The sequence below is a fragment of the Balaenoptera ricei genome, chromosome 3 (genome assembly GCF_028023285.1).
Source record: "Balaenoptera ricei isolate mBalRic1 chromosome 3, mBalRic1.hap2, whole genome shotgun sequence".
NCBI lineage: Eukaryota > Metazoa > Chordata > Mammalia > Artiodactyla > Balaenopteridae > Balaenoptera > Balaenoptera ricei.
Window position 1 is genome coordinate 101,383,313 of NC_082641.1, and position 19,608 is coordinate 101,402,920.

The following is a 19,608-nucleotide window of genomic DNA, read 5'->3' on the forward strand; positions in this document are numbered from 1 at the left end:
TATTTTGGATCCATCAGCCTCCAAGTATTCTTCAGATGTTTTGAGTTCAACAAAACAGAATACACTGTGCTGAGTACATTCTCCCTTGCTTTTTGAGGATCATGTGTGATTTATAGGAAATGGAATCCATATGTTTCTGCTTCATTTACACTTAACTCATCAAAAGACTGTGTTGTAAAGCTATATGATGTCCAAGATGGCTTTTTGAGCGTGGTGTTTTTTTTTTAAATAAGCTGCTTAAAAGTTTTTGTTCCTTTAAAAGTTAGAGAGAGAGAGAGAGAAGAGAAAGATACCTAGGAAGGCCTGTTTTGCCAAGATGAAATAAATTTGAACACCAGGAAGTTCAATTTAAGCTGAAGCTACAAACCAAAGAATTTCAAATGGGTCCAGAATTTGGAAGAAAACAAAGGTTGCTCTCCAGTCACTTTCCGAAGCATCTCGGATGAACGCAGAAAAGCAGCTGGCAACTCAGCAACCCCACTAAAGGAAGAGCGGGCTGTGAATGCACCATTAGTGACCCAGCTAACACATGTGCCCACTGCTGGAAGAGCTGTTATTCTCAGGCCTCCTGAGAGCAGTCACTCTAGTCCAGATAAAGAACTTCTTGCCCTATTTTAGCAGGGAAATATCTGCTCTCCTGGTGTTTTCCCGGGGTTGTCCTGTCCTAGGCCAGCATTTCCTATTTGTTCTTCTGCCATCTGGCCCAAATAGCTGGCCACTAGACTGAATACTGTGTGTGCATTTGGGATGGTGTTTATTTATTGGACAATTTCTTTAGAGAAATATCTTGTTTAGCTCACAATAGGGCCAAAGAAGCATGCAGTTTGTATAAAGTAAGAAATATGTGAAGTAGGGACCCACAAGTTTGTAAGAAGCCAAATGTAAAACTAAGTTTTCTTTCGCCATCTCAATATTTAGTCACTCTCATAGCAGCTCTTTAATCATTTTAGACATGCTTTATCATCTATATATGGCATCTTATGAAAGTTTTCAGGAGAAAAGCACCCAAATTAGAACTATTTAATGTGATAGTATAATTGAGATAACTATAAATCTCTATAGAGGACTTATCTGCTCATCTCTAGAACAATATATAGTGTTCGATGTGAAACTTCATTATCCAGTGAGGTCTTTTAGATTGTGTGGTCTGAAGTCATTTCAACAGAATTAATAGTCCTGTGAATTACTTATATATACCAATTCAGTTATCTGGGGGTGAGGGGCAGGATTTTGGAATCTTTTTTTTTTATGTGCAGTTTATTTTTATTTATTTATTTATTGGCTGCATTGGGTCTTTGTTGCTGCATGTGGGCTTTCTCTACTTGCAGCAAGCAGGGGCTACTCTTTGTTGCGTTGCACAGGTTTCTCATTCTTGTGGCACTGGCTCTAGGCGCGTGGGCTTCAGTAGTAGTGGCATGCAGGCTTCAGTAGTTGTGGCGCACGGGCTCTAGACTGCAGGCTCAGTAATTGTGGTGCATGGCCTTAGTTGCTCTGCTCCACATTTGGGATCTTCCCAGAACAGGGATCGAACCCATGTCCCCTGCATTGGCAGGCAGATTCTTTTTTTTTTTTCTTAACATCTATATTGGAGTATAATTGCTTTACAATGTTGTGTTAGTTTCTGCTGTATAACAAAGTGAGCAACCATTTTTGTTGTAATGGTAAATTGGAGTGTTTCCTTAATTTCTCTTTCGGATTATTCATCGTTACTATATAGGCATGCAAGAGATTTCTGTGCATTAATTTATATCCTGCTAGTATACCAAATAAATTGATTAGCTTTAGTAGTTTTCTGGTAGCATCTTTAGGATTCTCTATGTATAGTATCATGTCATCTGCAAATAGTGACAGTTTTACTTCTTCTTTTCCGATTTGGATTCCTTTTTTTCTTTTTCTTCTCTGATTGCTGTGGCTAAAACTTCCAAAACTATGTTGAATAATAGTGGTGAGAATGGGCAACATTGTCCTATTCCTGATCTTAGAGGAAATGGTTTCAGTTTTTCACCATTGAGAACGATGTTGGCTGTGGGTTTGTCATATATGGCCTTTATTATGTTGAGGTAGGTTCCCTCTATGCCTACTTTCTGGAGAGTTTTTATCATAAATGGGTGTTGAATTTTGTTGAACGCTTTTTCTGCATCTACTGAGATGATCTTATGGTTTTTATTCTTCTGTTTGCTAATATGGTGAATCACACTGATTGATTTGCATATATTGAAGGATCCTTGCTTCCTGGGATAAACCCCACTTGATCATGGTGTATGATCCTTTTAATGTCTGTTGGATTCTGTTTGCTAGTATTTTTTTGAGGATTTTTGCATCTATGTTCATCAGAGATATTGGCCTATAGTTTGCTTTTTTTGTGACATCTTTGTCTGGTTTGGTATCAGGGTGATGGTGGCCTCAGAGAATGAGTTTGGTAGTGTTCCTTTTTCTTCAATTTTTTTGGAAGATTTTGAGAAGGATAGGTGTTAGCTCTTCTCTAAATGTTTGTTAGAATTCACCCGTGAAACTGTCTGGTCCTGGGCTTTTGTTGTTGGAAGATATTTAATCACAGTTTCAATTTCAGTGCTTTTGATTGATATCTTCATATTTTCTATTTCTTCCTGCTTTCAGTCTCAGAAGGTTGTGCTTTTCTCAGAATTTGTCCATTACTTCCAGGTTGTCCATTTTATTGCCATACAGTTGCTTGTAGTAATCTCTTATGATCCTTTGTATTTCTGCAGTGTCAGTTGTTACTTTTCCTTTTTCATTTCTAATTCTGTTGAATTGAGTCTTCCCCCTTTTTTTCTTGATGAGTCTGGCTAATGGTTTATCAATTTTATTTATCTTCTCAAAGAACCAGCTTTTAGTTTTGTGGATTTTTGCTATTGTTTCCTTCATTTCTTCTTCATTTATTTGTGATCTGATCTTTATTATTTCTTTCCTTCTGTTAACTTTAAGGTTTTCTTTTTTTCTTCTTTCTCTAATTGCTTTAGGTGTAAAGTTAGGTTGTTTATTTGAGATTTTTCTTGTTTCTTGTAGTAGGATCATATTGCTATAAACTTCCCTCTTAGAACTGCTTTTGCTGCATCCCATAGGTTTTGGGTCATCATGTTTTTATTGTCATTTGTTTCTAGGTATTTTTTGATTTCCTCTTTGGTTTCTTCAGTGATCTCTTGGTTATTTAGTAGTGTATTGTTTAGTCTCCATGTGTTTGTATTTTTTACAGTTTTTTTCCTGTAATTGATTTCTAATCTCACAGCGTTGTGGTCAGAAAAGGTATTTGATATGATTTCAATTTTCTTAAATTTACCAAGGTTTGTTTTGTGACCCAAGATATGGTCTATCCTGGAGAATATTCCATGAGCACTTGAGAAGAAAGTGTATTCTGTTGTTTTTGGATAGAATGTCCTTTAAATATCAATTAAGCCCATCTTGTTTAATGTGTCATTTAAAGCTTGTGTTTCCGTATTTATTTTCATTTTGGATGATCTGTCCATTGGTGAAAGTGGGGTGTTAAAGTCCCCTATTATGATTGTGTTATTGTCGATTTCCTCTTTTATGGCTGTTAACATCTGCCTTATGTATTGAAGTGCTCCGATGCTGGGTGCATAAATATTTACAATTGTTACATCTTCTTCTTGGATTGATCCCTGGATCATTATGTAGTGTCCTTCTTTGTCTCTTGTAGTAGTCTTTATTTTAAAGTCTATTTTGTCTGATATGAGAGTTGCTACTCCAGCTTTCTTTTGATATCCATTTGCATGGAATATCTTTTTCCATCCCCTCACTTTCAGTCTGTATGTGTCCCTAGGTCTGAAGTGGGTCTCTTGGAGACAGCCTATATACAGGTCTTGTTTTTGTAACCATTCAGCCAGTTTATGTCTTTTGGCTGGAGCATTTAATCCATTTGCATTTAAGGTAATTATCGATATGTATGTTCTTATTACCATTTTGTTAATTGTTTTGTGTTTGTTTTTGTAGGTCTTTTCCTTCTTTTGTGTTTCCCGCCTAGTGAAGTTCCTTTAGCATTTGTTGTAGAACTGGTTTGGTGGTGCTGAATTCTCTTAACTTTTACTTGTCTGGAAAGGTTTTAATTTCTCCATTGAATCTGAATGAGATCCTTGCTGGGTAGAGTAATCTTGGTTGTAGGTTTTTCCCTCTCATCACTTTAAATATGTCCTGCCACTCCCTTCTGGCTTACAGAGCTTCTGCTGATAGATCAGCTGTTAACCTTATGGGGATTCCCTTGTATGTTATTTGTTGCTTTTCCCTTGCTGCTTTTAATATTTTTCCTTGTATTTAATTTTTGATAGTTTGATTAATATGTGTCTTGGCATGTTTCTCTTTGGGTTTATCCTGCATGGTACTCTCAGCCCTTCCTGGACTTGATTGACTATTTCCTTTAGGGAAGTTTTTGACTATAATCTCTCGAAATATTTTCTCAGACCCTTTCTTTTTCTCTTCCTCTGGGACCCCTATAATTCGAATGTTGGTGCATTTAATGTTGTCACAGAGGTCTCTGAGACTGTCCTCAATTCTTTTCATTATTTTTTCTTTATTCTGGCAGGCCAATGCTTAACCACTGTGCCACCAGGGAAGTCCAGGATTTTGGAATCTTGAAAGTTAGAGTTGTTTCCCTTAATTCCTAGCCCTAAAGAACATTTAATAAAATGTTTCTTAATTTCATCATCCAGTGCTAACTGCTGTTAACATTTTAGTATATGTTCTTTCAGCTCATGCATGTGGGCATATGCATGCATACACAGACACACACACGCACATTTTAATGAGATCATATTATTTATTCTGCTTTGTAGCTTCTCTTTTTCATTTAGAAATATATTATGGACTTTTTCCTATGTTAGTAAACTTTTTTACCTCATCAGGTTTAGTACTTACAGAATTTAAAAAATAATTTTTTTAGGATTGTACTATGATTAGCTTAATATCTCAGAGTCTTTTTAAATGTAGGGTTTTAAAAAAATCTTTATTTTAGATACAGTTTTAAATGTTGACCTTAGTTTTTAAAAATGTTTTCTATATTTTAAGACACATTAGAAAATAAACTAATTATCTTCTGCATCTTGCATTTCATTATATTTTGGACCAATGCACACTTTGAGAACCATGGAGAATATCCATCTCCCTCTTTTAGAAGAGGCCAAGCTCTCCTATATAGATGATACTTTTTAAAGACCCTAGAAAAAATCAATAGGACAATCAGTAATTTTTTTTCTTCCTTAGGAAAAAAAAAAAAGTGTTTCCACCCCATTCCATTGCCAAGAGGAGCCTTGTGACTTAAATTAATCTGCCTCCCTTTCTGTGATGTTTAGTCCACTGGTAAAACTCCCAGAGTCAACTTCAAAGTAAGTTGAGATCCATACCTATTTTGCTGTCTGTTTCTGAGTTTCTTCACCCCTTGTTTTGGAGTTTTCCAATCTGTTACTATAGAACTCAGTCCTGTCCCTTTTGTTGACAGGTTGCCAGGATACATCCTGGCAACAAAGGCTGGGGTTCCTGTTCCAGGCAGCCAGCCTCACATACTACATGAACTCTTGCAAGAGGGGATGTGAATCGTGGAGCTCCCAGCTGTTCTGCTCCTGTTTCCACCAGCTCCCTCACTGAGGGGTTCAGCAGGCCATGACAAAAGCCAAAATAGAAAGATAAAGAACAAATATTACAAGGTGAGTCTCCCAGAAGGTGTTCTTTCTTGGTTGTCTGTCTCAAATCTTACCTTTCAACTAGCAATAATAATCTCGATCTCTTCCACTTCCTTCTTACCACTATGTAGTAATATTTCCTTGCTATAGAAAAGGAATCCAAAGAAAAGTAACCAGTTCTTAAGTTTAAAAAAAACCTCAAATACTACTAAACAAATGAACAAATATCGTTTTACTTCATTGGATGATTCTGACAATAATTGAACTATGGATTAAATGTTTTAATGGCTGAAAGAATCAAATTCCATTTAAAGGGATGATTTTTAAAATTTTCTTAAGAAAAGTTGATAAAATATATTTTTAACATAAATTCAGAATTATATGTTTATAAGCCAGATTACCCATGAAAGAAAAGGGGTGATAAAGGCTATAGTTACTCAGTTGACTTGGTAGTTTTTTTTCAACTGGGATAAAATTCACATGCAGTGAAATGTAACTGATCTTAAGTTTAAATTCAAGTTCCTAAAAAACAATGAATTTGATACATATATATACAACCATGTAAACCATCACCTTAATCAAGACATAGGACATTTCTATCACTCAGAAAGTTTCCTCACATCCCTTCCAGTCAGTCTCCCCTCCATAGGCAACCACTGTTGTGATTTCTATTACTAGAGAATAATTTGGCTGTTCATGAATTCTATATGAGTAGAATCATACAGTATGTATTCTTGTATCTGACTTCATTGGCTCAGCAGAATGTTTTTGAGATTGTTCCTGTTGCTGTGTATATAAGTAGTTCAATTCCTTTTATAGGTGAGTATTAATGCAGTATAGAATTATTCCACATCTGTTTATCTATTTTCCTATTGATTGATATTTGGTTTGTTTCCAGTTTGGGTCTCCTATAACTAAAGCTGATCTAAACATTCTTGCACAAGTCTTTTGGTGGACATATGTTTTCATTTATCTTGGGTTCAGACCTAGGACTAAAACTGTTGGATGATAGGGTAGACATATGTTTAACTTTATAAGGAGCATGAAATGATGTGTCACTGTTGTTATAATTTGCATTTCCTTCATGACTAATGAAGTTAGGCATTTTTACACGAGCTTGTTGGAGATTTGCATTTCTTTTTTGTTAAGTACCTATTCATATTTCTTGCCCGTTTTAAATGTGTTTTTCTTTTTATATCATCTTTATTGATACATAATTCACATACAATAAAATGCACCCATTTTAAGTACACAGTCTGATGAGTTTTGACAAGTGATTACATCCATTTTACCACCAATGGTAAAATATAAGAACATGTCTATTAACTTTGTATTTCATTCTCCACCCACCTACCCACCAAGTAATCACTGATCTACTTTCTGTCACAGATTAGCTTTGCCTGTTTAGAATTTCATATAAATGAAATAATTCAGTATATTCTCTTTTGCATATTATTTCTTTTATTCAGTATAATATTTTTGAAAGAGATCTATGTCATTGTGTGTAATTTGTTCATTTTTATTGTGGAGTAATATTCTGTTGTATGAATGTGCCATAATTGGTTTATCCATTTACCTGTTAATGTGTATTTATGTTGTTTCCAGTTTTTCACTGTTAAGAGCTGTTATGAACATTTGTTTTATATTCTATTTGTGGACATATATTTTCATTTATCTAGGATAATTATTTAGAGACAGAATGTCCATGTCATTAGGTAGGTATATATTTAACTTTATGAGAAATTGCCAAATGGTTCTCCAGAGTGGTTGTAATGTTTCACATGCCCACCAGGCATATATGGGAGTTTTGGTCTTTTCACATACTAACACTTGGTACTGGCAATTTTTAAAAATTTATCCATCCTAGTGTGTGTACAGTGGTATCTCTGTGGTTTTAATTTGCATTTTCCTGACGAACAACTAATGATATTTACTATTGTTTCATGAGCTTATTTATATTTTATACATTTTCTGTTGTGAATAACCTATTCAAAGCTTTTGCCCAAATTAGACAACCCATATTGGGTTGTTTGCCATATATGTGTCATATATATGTATTGAAAACATTTCTTCCCAATCTGTGGCTTATCTTTTAATTTTCTTAATGGTATTTTTTAAAGAGTAGAAGTTTCTAATTTATATGAAGTAAAATTTTAAATTCTTTTTCTTTTATGTTTAGTGCTTTTTGTGTTTTGTCTAAGAAATCTTTGAAAATATTGAGGTCATAAAGTATTTTCCTATACTTTCTTCTAGAAGCTTTATAGTTTTAATTATTATATGTAGTTCTATGATCCACCTCGAGTTAATTTTTGTGTTTGGTGACAGTAGATGGTTGATATTCATTTTTCCGCTACATGAATCCAGTGGTTCCACCATCATTTGTTTAAAAGATTTTCCTCACTCTATTGAAGTGTCTTGGCATCTTTGTCAAAAAAGAATTGATCACATATGTGAATCAGCCATATTTCTGGACTCTATTCCGCTACATTAATCTATTTATTTGTCTTTATTGGCATCATTAATTTTTAATAAGCCAGCTCATCTTGGCTTGTATGTAATGAAACAAATATTCAAAACAGATACACAAGTTGAGTCCTTCCATGACTGCTTGCCAATGGAGCCATGCACAAGTGTTTGAATCAGGTTGGGCATTCTGTCTTGTATGTTGTCCAAATCTTTACCTAGGCAGTAATCTGATTTTAAGCGATTCTATAATAAGCAAAAGCCAAAAATATACAGTTATAAATTTAATCAAGAATGATAATACCAGTAAAAGGGATGCATTTTTCAAACCCATTTATACAGAATGTAGCTTGAACTTAATTTTCATTCGTTCAATAATTTATTGAGTGTCTACTGTATTCCAAACACTGTTCTAGACAAGGAAAGTGGGAGGAAAATATTTCTTTGTTCATAATTTCTGTAAGGAAACAATATTTATAATCTCTACTCTATTGCCTGTTTAACAGTGTATGTCTCACAATTACAGAGAAAAACACCCCTATGCCTGATAAAATAAGCATCAGATTAAAAGTTTTTATGCATTCCTATGAATTGACAGAAAATTATCAGCACTCAAATGCTTAACAAGGAAAAGCATTTCCTCAGTCTTTCCAGGTTTGCTATCACTGTCATAAATATCCATTTCTTTCGTGCCTGAGAATGTAAGTTATCATTTCTGTCAGTTGCATTTTCCAACTTGTTTTAGAAATTGAATCTTATATATTATTTCTAAGAGAACTTTGTTCACAAACTGGACCTTAATATGGCTGTTTCTTCTCTGGATCTATATAATTTAAATGAATATTATTTTCTTCTAATATTTTTTTTTTAATTTTTGAATTTTACTTTATTTATTTTTTTATACATCAGGTTCTTATTAGTCATCAATTTTATACACATCAGTGTATACATGTCAATTCCAATCACCCAATTCATCACACCACCATCCCCACACCCTGTGGCTTTCCCCCCTTGGTGTCCATACGTTTGTTCTCTACATCTGTATCTCAACTTCTGCCCTGCATACCGGTTCATCTGTACCTTTTTTCTAGGTTCCACACACATGCGTTAATATACGATATTTGTTTTTCTCTTTCTGACCTACTTCACTCTGTATGACAGTCTCTAGATACATCCACGTCTCAACAAATGACCCAATTTCGTTCCTTTTTATGGCTGAGTAATATTCCATTGTATATATGTACCACGACTTCTTTATCCATTAGTCTGTAGATGGGCATTTAGGTTGCTTCCATGACCTGGCTATTGTAAATAGTGCTGCAATGAACATTGGGGTGCATGTGTCTTTTTGAATTATGGTTTTCTCTGGGTATTTGCCCAGTAGTGGGATTGCTGAATCATATGGTAATTCTATTTTTAGTTTTTTAAGGAACCTCCATATTGTTCTCCATAGTGGCTGTATCAATTTACATTCCCACCAACAGTGCAAGAGGGTTCCCTTTTCTCCACACCCTCTCCAGCATTGGTTGTTTGTAGATTTTCTGATGATGCCCATTCTAACTGGTGTGAGGTGATACCTCATTGTAGTTTTGATTTGCATTTCTCTAATAATTAGTGATGTTGAGCAGCTTTTCATGTTCTTCTTGGCCATCTGTAGGACTTCTTTGGAGAAATGTCTATTTAGGTCTTCTGCCCATTTGTGGATTGGGTTGCTTGTTTTTTGATATTGAGCTGCATGAGCTGCTTGTAAATTTTGGAGATTAATCCTTTGTCAGTTGCTTCATTTGCAAATATTTTCTCCCATTCTGAGGGTTGTCTTTTCATCTTGTTTATGGTTTCCTTTGCTGTGGCAAAGCTTTTAAGTTTCATCAGGTTCCATTTGTTTATTTTTGATTTTATTTCCATTACTCTAGGAGCTGGGTCAAAAAGGATCTTGCTGTGATTTACGTCATAGAGTGTTCTTCCTATGTTTTCCTCTAAGAGTTTTATAGTGTCCGGTTTTACATTTAGGTCTCGAATCCATTTTGAGTTTATTGTTGTGTATGGTATTAAGGAGTGTTCTAATTTCATTCTTTTACATGTAGCTGTCCAGTTTTTCCAGCACCACTTATTGAAGAGACTGTCTTTTCTCCATTGTATATCCTTGCCTCCTTTGTCATAGATTAGTTGACCATAGGTGCGTGGGTTTATCTCTGGGCTTTCTATCTTGTTCCATTGATCTATGTTTCTGTTTTTGTGCCAGTACCATATTGTCTTGATTACTGTGGCCTTGTTGTATAGTCTGAAGTCAGGGAGTCTGATTCCTCCCGCTCCGTATTTTTCCCTCAAGACTGCTTTGGCTATTCGGGGTCTTTTGTATCTCCATACAAATTTTAAGATTTTTTGTTCTAGTTCTGTAAAAAAATGCCATTTATAATTTGATAGGGATTGCATTGAATCTGTAGATTGCTTTGGGTAGTATAGTCATTTTCACAATATTGATTCTTCCAATCCAAGAACATGGTATATCTCTCCATCTGTTTTTATCATCTTTAATATCTTTCATCAGTGTCTTATAGTTTTCTGCATACAGGTCTTTTGTCTCCCTAGGTAGGTTTATTCCTAGGTATTTTATTCTTTTTGTTGGCATGATAAATGGAAGTGTTTCCTTAATTTCTCTTTCAGATTTTTCATCATTAGTGTATAGGAATGCAAGAGATTTCTGTGCATTAATTTTGTATCCTGCAACTTTACCAAATTCATTGATTAGCTCTAGTAGTTTTCTGGGGCATTTTTAGGATTATCTATGTATAGTATCATGTCATCTGCAAACAGTGACAGTTTTACTTCTTCTTTTCTGATTTGTATTCCTTTTATTTCTTTTTCTTCTCTGATTGTCATGGCTAGGGCTTCCAAAATTATGTTGAATAACAGTGGCAAGATTGGACATTCTTGTCTTGTTCCTGATCTTAGAGGAAATGCTTTCAGTTTTTCACCATTGAGAATTATGTTTGCTGTGGGTTTGTCATATATGGCCTTTATTATGTTGAGGTAGGTTCCCTCTATGCCCACTTTCTGGAGAGTTTTTATCATAAATCGGTGTTAAATTTTGTTGAAAGCTTTTTCTGCATCTATTGAGATGATCATATAGTTTTTATTCTTCAATTTGTTAGTATGGTGTATCACTTTGTTTGATTTGCGTATATTGAAGAATCCTTACATCCCTGGGATAAATCCCACTTGATCATGCTGTATGATCCTTTTAATGTGCTTTTGGATTCTGTTTGCTAGTATTTTGTTGAGGATTTTTGCATTTATATTCATCAGTGATATTGGTCTGTAATTTTCTTTTTTTGTAGTATCTTTGTCTCGTTTTGGTATCAGGGTGATGGTGGCCTCATAGAATGAGTTTGGGAATGTTCCTTCCTCTGCAATGTTTTGGAAGAGTTTGAGAAGAATGGGTGTTAGCTCTTCTCGAAATGTTTGATAGAATTCACCTGTGAAGCCATCTGGTCCTGGGCTTTTATTTGTTGGAAGATTTTTAATCACAGTTTCAATTTCAGTGCTTGTGATTGGTCTGTTCATATTTTCTATTTCTTCCTGGTTCAGTCTTGGAAGGGTATACCTTTCTAAGAATTTGTCCATTTCTTCTGGGTTATCCATTTTATTGGCATAGAGTTGCTTGTAGTAGTCTCTTAAGATGCTTTGTATTTCTGCAGTGTCTGTTGTAACCTGTCCTTTTTCATTTCTAATTTTATTGACTTGAGTCCCCTCCCTTTTTTTCTTGATGAGTCTGGCTAATGGTTTATCAATTTTGTTTATATTTTCAAAGAACCAGCTTTTAATTCTATTGTTCTTTGCTATTGTTTTCTTTGTTTCTATTTCATTTATTTCTGCTCTGATCTTTATGATTTCTTTCCTTCTGCTAACTTTGGGTTTTGTTTGTTCTTCTTTCTCTAGTTCCTTTAGGTGTAAGGTTAGGCTGTTTATTTGAGATTTTTCTTGTTTCTTGAGGTAGGCTTGTATTGCTATAAACTTCCTTCTTAGAACTGCTTTTGCTGCATCCCATAGATTTTGGATCGTCGTGTTTTCATTGTCATCTGTCTCTAGGTATTTTTTGATTTCCTCTTTGATTTCTTCAGTGATCTCTTGGTTATTTAGTAACGTATTGTTTAGCCTCCATGTGTTTGTGTTTTTTACGTTTTTTTCCCTGTAATTGATTTCTAATCTCATAGCGTTGTGGTCAGAAAAAATGCTTGATATGATTTCAATTTTCTTAAATTTACTGTAGCTTGATTTGTGACCCAAGATGTGATCTATCCTGGAGAATCTTCCATGCACACTTGAGAAGAAAATGTAATCTGTTTTTGGATGGAATGTCCTATAAATATCAATTAAATCTATCTGGTCTATTGTGTCATTGAAAGCTTCTGTTTCCTTATTTATTTTCATTTTGGATGATCTGTCCATTGGTGTAAGTGAGGTGTTAAAGGCCCCCACTATTATTGTGTTACTGTCGATTTGCTCTTTTATGGCTGTTAGTAGTTGCCTTATGTATTGAGGTGCTGCTATGTTGGGTGCATATATATTTATAATTGTTATATCTTTTCTTGGATTGATCCCTTGATCATTATGTAGTGTCCTTCCTTGTCTCTTGTAACAGTCTTTATTTTAAAGTCTATTTTATCTGATATGAGTATTGTTACTCCAGCTTTCTTTTGATTTCCATTTGCATGGAATATCTTTTTCCATCCCCTCACTTTCAGTCTGTATGTGTCCCTAGGTCTGAAGTGGGTCTCTTGTACACAGCATATATATGGGTCTTGTTTTTGTATCCATTCAGCAAGCCTGTGTCTTTTGGTTGGAACATTTAATCCATTCACGTTTAAGGTATGTTCCTATGACCATTTTCTTAATTGTTTTGTTTTTGTTTTTGTAGGTCCTTTTCTTCTCTTGTGTTTCCCAGTTAGGGAAGTTCCTTTAGTATTTGTTGTAGAGCTGGTTTGCTGGTGCTGAATTCTCTTAGCTTTTGCTTGTCTGTAAAGCTTTTGATTTCTCCATCAAATCTGAATGAAATCCTTGCCGGGTAGAGTAATCTTGGTTGTAGGTTCTTCCCTTTCATCACTTTAAATATATCATGCCACTCCCTTCTGGGTTGTAGAGTTTCTGCTGAGAAATCAGCTGTTAACCTTATGGGAGTTCCCTTGTATGTTATTTGTCCTTTTTCCCTTGCTGCTTTCAATAATTTTTCTTTGTCTTTAATTTTTGCCAATTTGATTACTATGTGCCTTGACGTGTTTCTCCTTGGGTTTTTCCTGTATGGGACTCTCTGTGCTTCCTGGACTTGGGTGGCTATTTCCTTTCCCATGTTAGGGAAGTTTTTGACTATAATCTCTCCAAATATTTTCTCAGGTCCTTTCTCTCTCTCTTCTCCTACTAGGACCCCTATAATGCAAATGTTGCTGCGTTTAATGTTGTCCCAGAGGTCTCTTAGGCTGTCTTCATTTCTTTTCATTCTTTTTTCTTTATTCTATTCTGCAGCAGTGAATTCCACCATTCTGTCTTCCAGGTCACTTATCCGTTCTTCTGCCTCAGTTATTCTGCTATTGATTCCTTCTAGTGTAGTTTTCATTTCAGTTATTGTATTGTTCATCTCTGTTTGTTTGTTCTTTAATTATTCTAGGTCTTTGTTAAACATTTCTTGCATCTTGTCGATCTTTGCCTCCATTCTTTTTCCGACGTACTGGATCATCTTCACTATCATTATTCTGAATTCTTTTTCTAGAGGTTGCCTGTCTCCACTTCATTTAGTTGTTTTTCTGGGGTTTTATCTTGTTCCTTCACCTGGTACATAGCTCTCTGCCTTTTCATCTTGTCTATTTTTCTGTGAATGTGGTTTTTCATCCACAGGCTACAGGACTGTTGCTCTTCTTGCTTCTGCTGTCTGCCCTCTGGTGGATGAGGCTATCTAAGAGGCTTGTGTAGGTTTCCTGATCAATATTATTATTTTAAGTAATTTCCCCAAACTCTCTGGTGAATGAAACATTTTCAGGAGTACATGCAATTCAAGAAATAAGTTGTGAATGGTGAAGAATGTAAATGATTCCAGAGCACCCTTCCTGAGGCAGCAGTGGAGATTCCCATGGAGTCTTAAAAACATAGAGAAAGCTTTTCTAAATATTACAGTATACAAATACAGCAGGAGGCACACACAGTGTTGGGGGCAACAGGAAAGGAAAATGTAAAAGAGGCAAGTTGTTAACAGTTCAAAAGTGATGACAAACTGAAAATAGAATTTTCACAGTGCAGTGCAACCAAACATTTATTTCAGAGAAGCCTCTACGAGGAGGCTAATGGAGTTCTCTGCAAACAAAATTTAGTAGGATTCTGGTTGTGCTGTGTGCTATTTTGTAGATTCACATTGATTAATAATTGGATGTTTCACTGTTAAAATAAAATGGAGTCTCATTTGTATGCTCTAATTCAGGGGTTAGGAAACTTTTCCTATAAATGGCCACGTAGTAAATAATTTAGCCCTCGTAGGCAAAAGCAGTCAAGACAAATACATAAATGAATAAGCATGGCTCTGTTCCAATAAAACCTGATTTGCAAAAAGAGTTGGATGGCTGGCCAGGTTTGACCCATGAGCCCTAGTTTGTTGACACTTGTTCTAATCTTCAAGAAATTCTGATAAAATATCTTCCAAAATTATACATTGACATTTAAAGAACTGTGACCTCGAAACTGTTCTTCCTTGGAGTGCCTGGTACATTGGGGGGCTCTCTTCAGAAGAAATATGACTTCCAAGGAGAATTAAACTTTGAAAGTAATATGCATTCAGAATGCATGTGGTCAAGAAAGACAATATATGAATAAGCTTAGCTCAAGAAAGCCTAACTCTCTCTGTGTTTTTCCTTCAGTTTTCTACCTAGTCATACAGCACCCGATACATGTGTCTACCTAATCATAAGGCTACCTCTGGTGTGCTTGTCTAGCTCTGTTCTTGGGGGGAGATCTATGCCATAGATGTTCATTGCTCATTGCTCATTACTTGATGAGCAGTCTTTACCATAAGGTACAGGGCTTGGTCCAAGCCAATGACTGGGTTCTCATTTCTCTTAGATTTGGTATACAGACAGTCTTCCTTCAGTATCCTTGGGCGTTTGGATCCAGGACCTCCGGTGGGAACCAAAATTCATGGATGCTAAAGTCCCATATACAAAATGGTGTAATATTTGCATATGACCTATGCACATCCTCCAGTATACTTTTAAATCCTCTCTAGATTACTTGTAATACCTAATACAAAGTAAATGCTATGTAAATAGTTGTAAATACAATGTAAATAATATGTAAATAGTTCCCAGTGTATGGCAAATTCAAGTTTTTTTTTTTTTAACTTTCTGGACGTTTAAAAAATATTTTCAATCTGATGTTGGTTGATTCTGCAGATGCAAAACCCGCAGATATGAGTGACTGACTATAGTTATGCTTCTAAATCTAGAATGATAATCCCTTTTTTAAAAATTATTGGAATATAGTTTATTTACAATGTTGTGTTAGTTTCAAGTGTACAGCAAAGTGATTCAGTTATTCATATACATATATTCATTCTTTTTCAGATTCTTTACCCATATAGGTTATTACAGAATATTGAGTAGAGTTCCCTGTGCTATACAGTAGGTCCTTGTTGGTTATCTATTTTATATATAGTAGGTGTATATGTTAATCCCAAGCTCCTAGTTTATTCCTCACCCCACCCCAGCGTTTCCCCTTTGGTAACCGTGAGTTTGTTTTCGAAATCTGTTAATCTGTTTCTGTTTTATAAATACGTGCATTTGTATCATTTTTTAAAATTAGATTCCACATATGAGTGATATATTTGTCTTTCTCTGTCTGACATACTTCACTTAGTATGATAATCTCTAGGTCCATCCATGTTGCTGCAAATGGCATTGTTTCATTCTTTTTAATGTCTGAGTAATATTCTATTGTATATATGTACCACATTCGCTTTATCCATTCATCTCTCAATAGTCATTTAGGTTGCTTGCATGTCTTGACTATTGTAAATAGTGCTGCTATGAACACTGGCATGCACTTATCTTTTCAAAGCATGGTTTTCTCCAGATGTGTGCCCAGGGTTGGGATTGCTGTATCATATGGTAACTCTATTTTTAGTTTTTTAAGGAACCTGCATACTGTTCTCTATAGTGGTTGTACCAGTTTACATTCCCACCAATGGTGTAGGTGGGGTCCCTTTTCTCCACCCTCTCCAGCATTTATTGTTTGTAGATTTTTGATGATGGCCATTCTGACCAGGGTGAGGTGGTACCTCATTGTAGTTTTGATTTGCATTTCTCTGATAATTAGTGATGTTGAGCATCTTTTCATGTGTTTTTTGGCCATCGTATGTCTTCTTTGGAGAAATGTCTATTTGGATCTTCTGCCCATTTTTTGATTAGGTTGTTTGTTTTTTTGATATTGAGCTGCATGAGCTGTTTGTATATTTTGGAGATTAAACCCTTTCAGTCACTTTGTTTGCAAATATTTTCTCTCATTCTGTTGGTTGTCTTTTCATTTTGTTTATTATTTCCTTTGCTGTGCAAAAGCTTTTAATTTCATTAGGTCCCATTTGTTTATTTTTGTTTTTATTTTCATTACTCTAGACGGTGGATCCAAAAAGATATTGCTGCAGATTACTAATCCCTTGAGTTAGTATTGTTAGGAATATTAAACAAGGGTTAGATGGTCAGATATTCCTAAGACTTGAGAAAATACCACAAAACTAGCTTTTAATCCTTTCTTTCCAAAAGTCCTTTTCTGTTTTTATTCATCTATTTAATTAATGAGCTTGATTCTTGTTTAAAAATTTAGTTTAAAATTAAGCTAATCTTACTCAGCTCATTCAACATTCAACATATTTTGTCAGTGCCTACAACGTGCCTGGCACTGGACTAGGTGCTGGGCATCTAACTATGTAGAGAGCAAATAAGCCCCTAATGTTCATGGAGGTTACATCCAAGTGAAGGAAACGAATACTACACAAGTAAACAAACAAACAAGGTAAAAACATGCTGTAAGAGCTGTGAAGAAAATAAACAGCCTTGTCATAACTGTGCGCATAACTGTGATAGTGGTGGTGGCAGTGGTACATGTGTGCATGTGTATGTTCATGTGTGTACATGTGTGCACACGTGTTTCTGTATGTTGCATGTGTGTCTACACGTGTGTGTGTTTCTGTGTGTGTGTGTTTTAGGAAGAAACAAAGAAATTACTTGAGAAAGAGTAGTCAGGAAGGGTCTGTCTGTTTGAGTCAATGATATTTTAACAGAGATCTGGAAAATGAAATGAGAAAGCTATGCAAAGATGGGGAAGATTCTAGGCAGTGGCAAGAGCATGTGCAAAGCTCCTTTTCAGTCTCTCCCCTAACCTACCCCAGAGTGAGAACGAGTTTGGTTTATTTGAGGAACCAAAAGATGAACACAGATGAAGCACAGTACAGGTGGGAGAGAGTAAAGGGAGACCAAAGCAGAGGCTTAGGGACACACCAGGTTTCAGAGGTTCAAGAGTTTGGATTTTGTTTTAAGAATAGTGCAACAACCACGGAACATTTAGTCAGGGGAGGTATAGGATTTGTTTCATAACTTAAGTAGGTGAATATGACTGCTCTGAAAAAAGAAAGATTAGGCAGTGGGAGTGGTTATTCATCCACTATGCCTGAAACAGCATGTGGATGGCGAGGCACACCCATTCACCTGCGTGGCAGTAAACTTAGGAGGGTAGGCAAAACATCACAAGAAGTTTTCCAACATCACTGGAAGAATGGAGACAGGTGTGAAAGAATACGGGAAAGGAGAGGCATTAAGATGCAAAAAGCAAAAAGACAGGAGAGGAGAAAGTGAGCAGAAAGAAAATATAAGAAGATGACTAGTGTAAAATAAAATGTTTACTTTTCTGTGGAATCATTAAAATGCACTTATACAGGGATAAAAAATACTAAATCTTTTTTTTAGAGTGTCTACTAGTCCCTTTTACCTTTTCTCTTGCTCTCCTCTCCCAACCCCACGTCTCCCATGCAAGCCCACAAGAAGATCAAGAACTTAGTTGGAGAGCTGGGGCAAAGGAAGGCACCCTCATGATCATCTCACCTGCCTTCACTATCAGTATGACTTCTCCCAAGTCAAAAGATGCGGTCAAAGTTTATTTTAGTAAAATTACTGTGAAATGAACAAAGAACAAAGTGAAAAGTAGTGAGGATTGGAGATAGAAGAAATACACGGTTGGAGAAAGACTCAGAATTCAATGTTTAGCCAACAGTTGTCCTTATTAGTACCATCTGACCTAGTTACAATCCAGCATATCGTTACCAAATACATGCTAGACGGACTGGAATCCTGGCATGGATTCACTGCCAAATGAAGATTTTGACAATGATTGTCAGTCTGTTCTCTTGACCTAGAAGGAATATGGAGAGAAATGTGTAGAGATGTGTGTGTGTGTGTGTGTGTGTGCATTTAGAAGCAGAGTGCTCACCAAAGTGATAATAAATATAGCTAATAAGATTCCAGCCTCTCGCCAAGTGTATATATTCATTGAAAGGATGGAAATACATATAGTTTGTGAAAAATTATTTATATTGTGGCTCATTTTAGAATCAGAAATGTGTAGTAAGTAATTAGTTTTTATATTATTTGAATCACTTCAAGGCATTTTCTCTCAAAAATACCAAATGATTGTGCAATATTAAAATAAGATAAATCTTGGATTTCTTTATCTGTTCAGTTCCAAGTGAACAATATTATATATGAAACACATAACATTTCAATCAACAAAAATTGAAACCACGTTTTCCTCTTCAGTTAGCCTATTTCCTATGTCAAATGCCATGTCAAGTGGAGTTTAATAATTTTAACTATTGGTGTGGTTATGGGTAACAAGAAATTTCCAAATAAACTTTTACACAGAGACTCTCAGGAAATGCTTACTGATAAGTAGCACAGGAACACTGTTCTAGCTGTAATTACTGAAATGGACACTATCCAATGTGTGACTAAATAAAATAGGTTATGTTGTGATTCACCAACAGTTTAATAACATATAGTGTAACTGAATCTATTTCAATCTTAATTTTGTAACTGGAATTTTATAATTAATCAAGAGAGATAAAAATTTGTAGCCTAAAATTGTGTCATCCTTCCATATGTCTTCCATACAAGACAGATTTAAAATCTATACATTTTCAAATAGTGATTTCATAATGTCTTAAGATATTTCAGCTTATTCTATTTCTCCCATATAATTGTGGTATTATAAGATTCTGGTATTCAAAAAATCAGAAAACTAGAAACACTATGAACAAATAGTTACAACACTTAAATGGAAGCTTCAGAAGACAACTGTGAGAAAAGAACAGTGAACAGAAAAAGTGAAAACAAGAAATTTATAAAGCCCACTGAAAGTAAATGGGGACTTACTAAATGCGTCTCATCTGCACCTTCCCACCCTGGGATCCAGAGTA

At 35.3% G+C, this 19,608-nt stretch overlaps 1 protein-coding gene across 4 annotated transcripts in view; it reads left to right on the forward strand.

Moving 5' to 3' along the window:
• Positions 1-5,337: 5,337 nt before the first annotated feature.
• The window catches only part of LOC132362459 (zinc finger protein 474-like), a 100,463-nt gene continuing 86,192 nt past the window's right edge, over positions 5,338-19,608 (forward strand). For all 4 annotated transcript variants that reach the window (XM_059916948.1, XM_059916945.1, XM_059916947.1 and 1 more), the window contains exons 1-2: positions 5,338-5,351; positions 5,465-5,669. The gene's annotated coding sequence lies outside the window, so the exon portion shown is untranslated. The remainder of the gene's footprint in view (positions 5,352-5,464; positions 5,670-19,608) is intronic.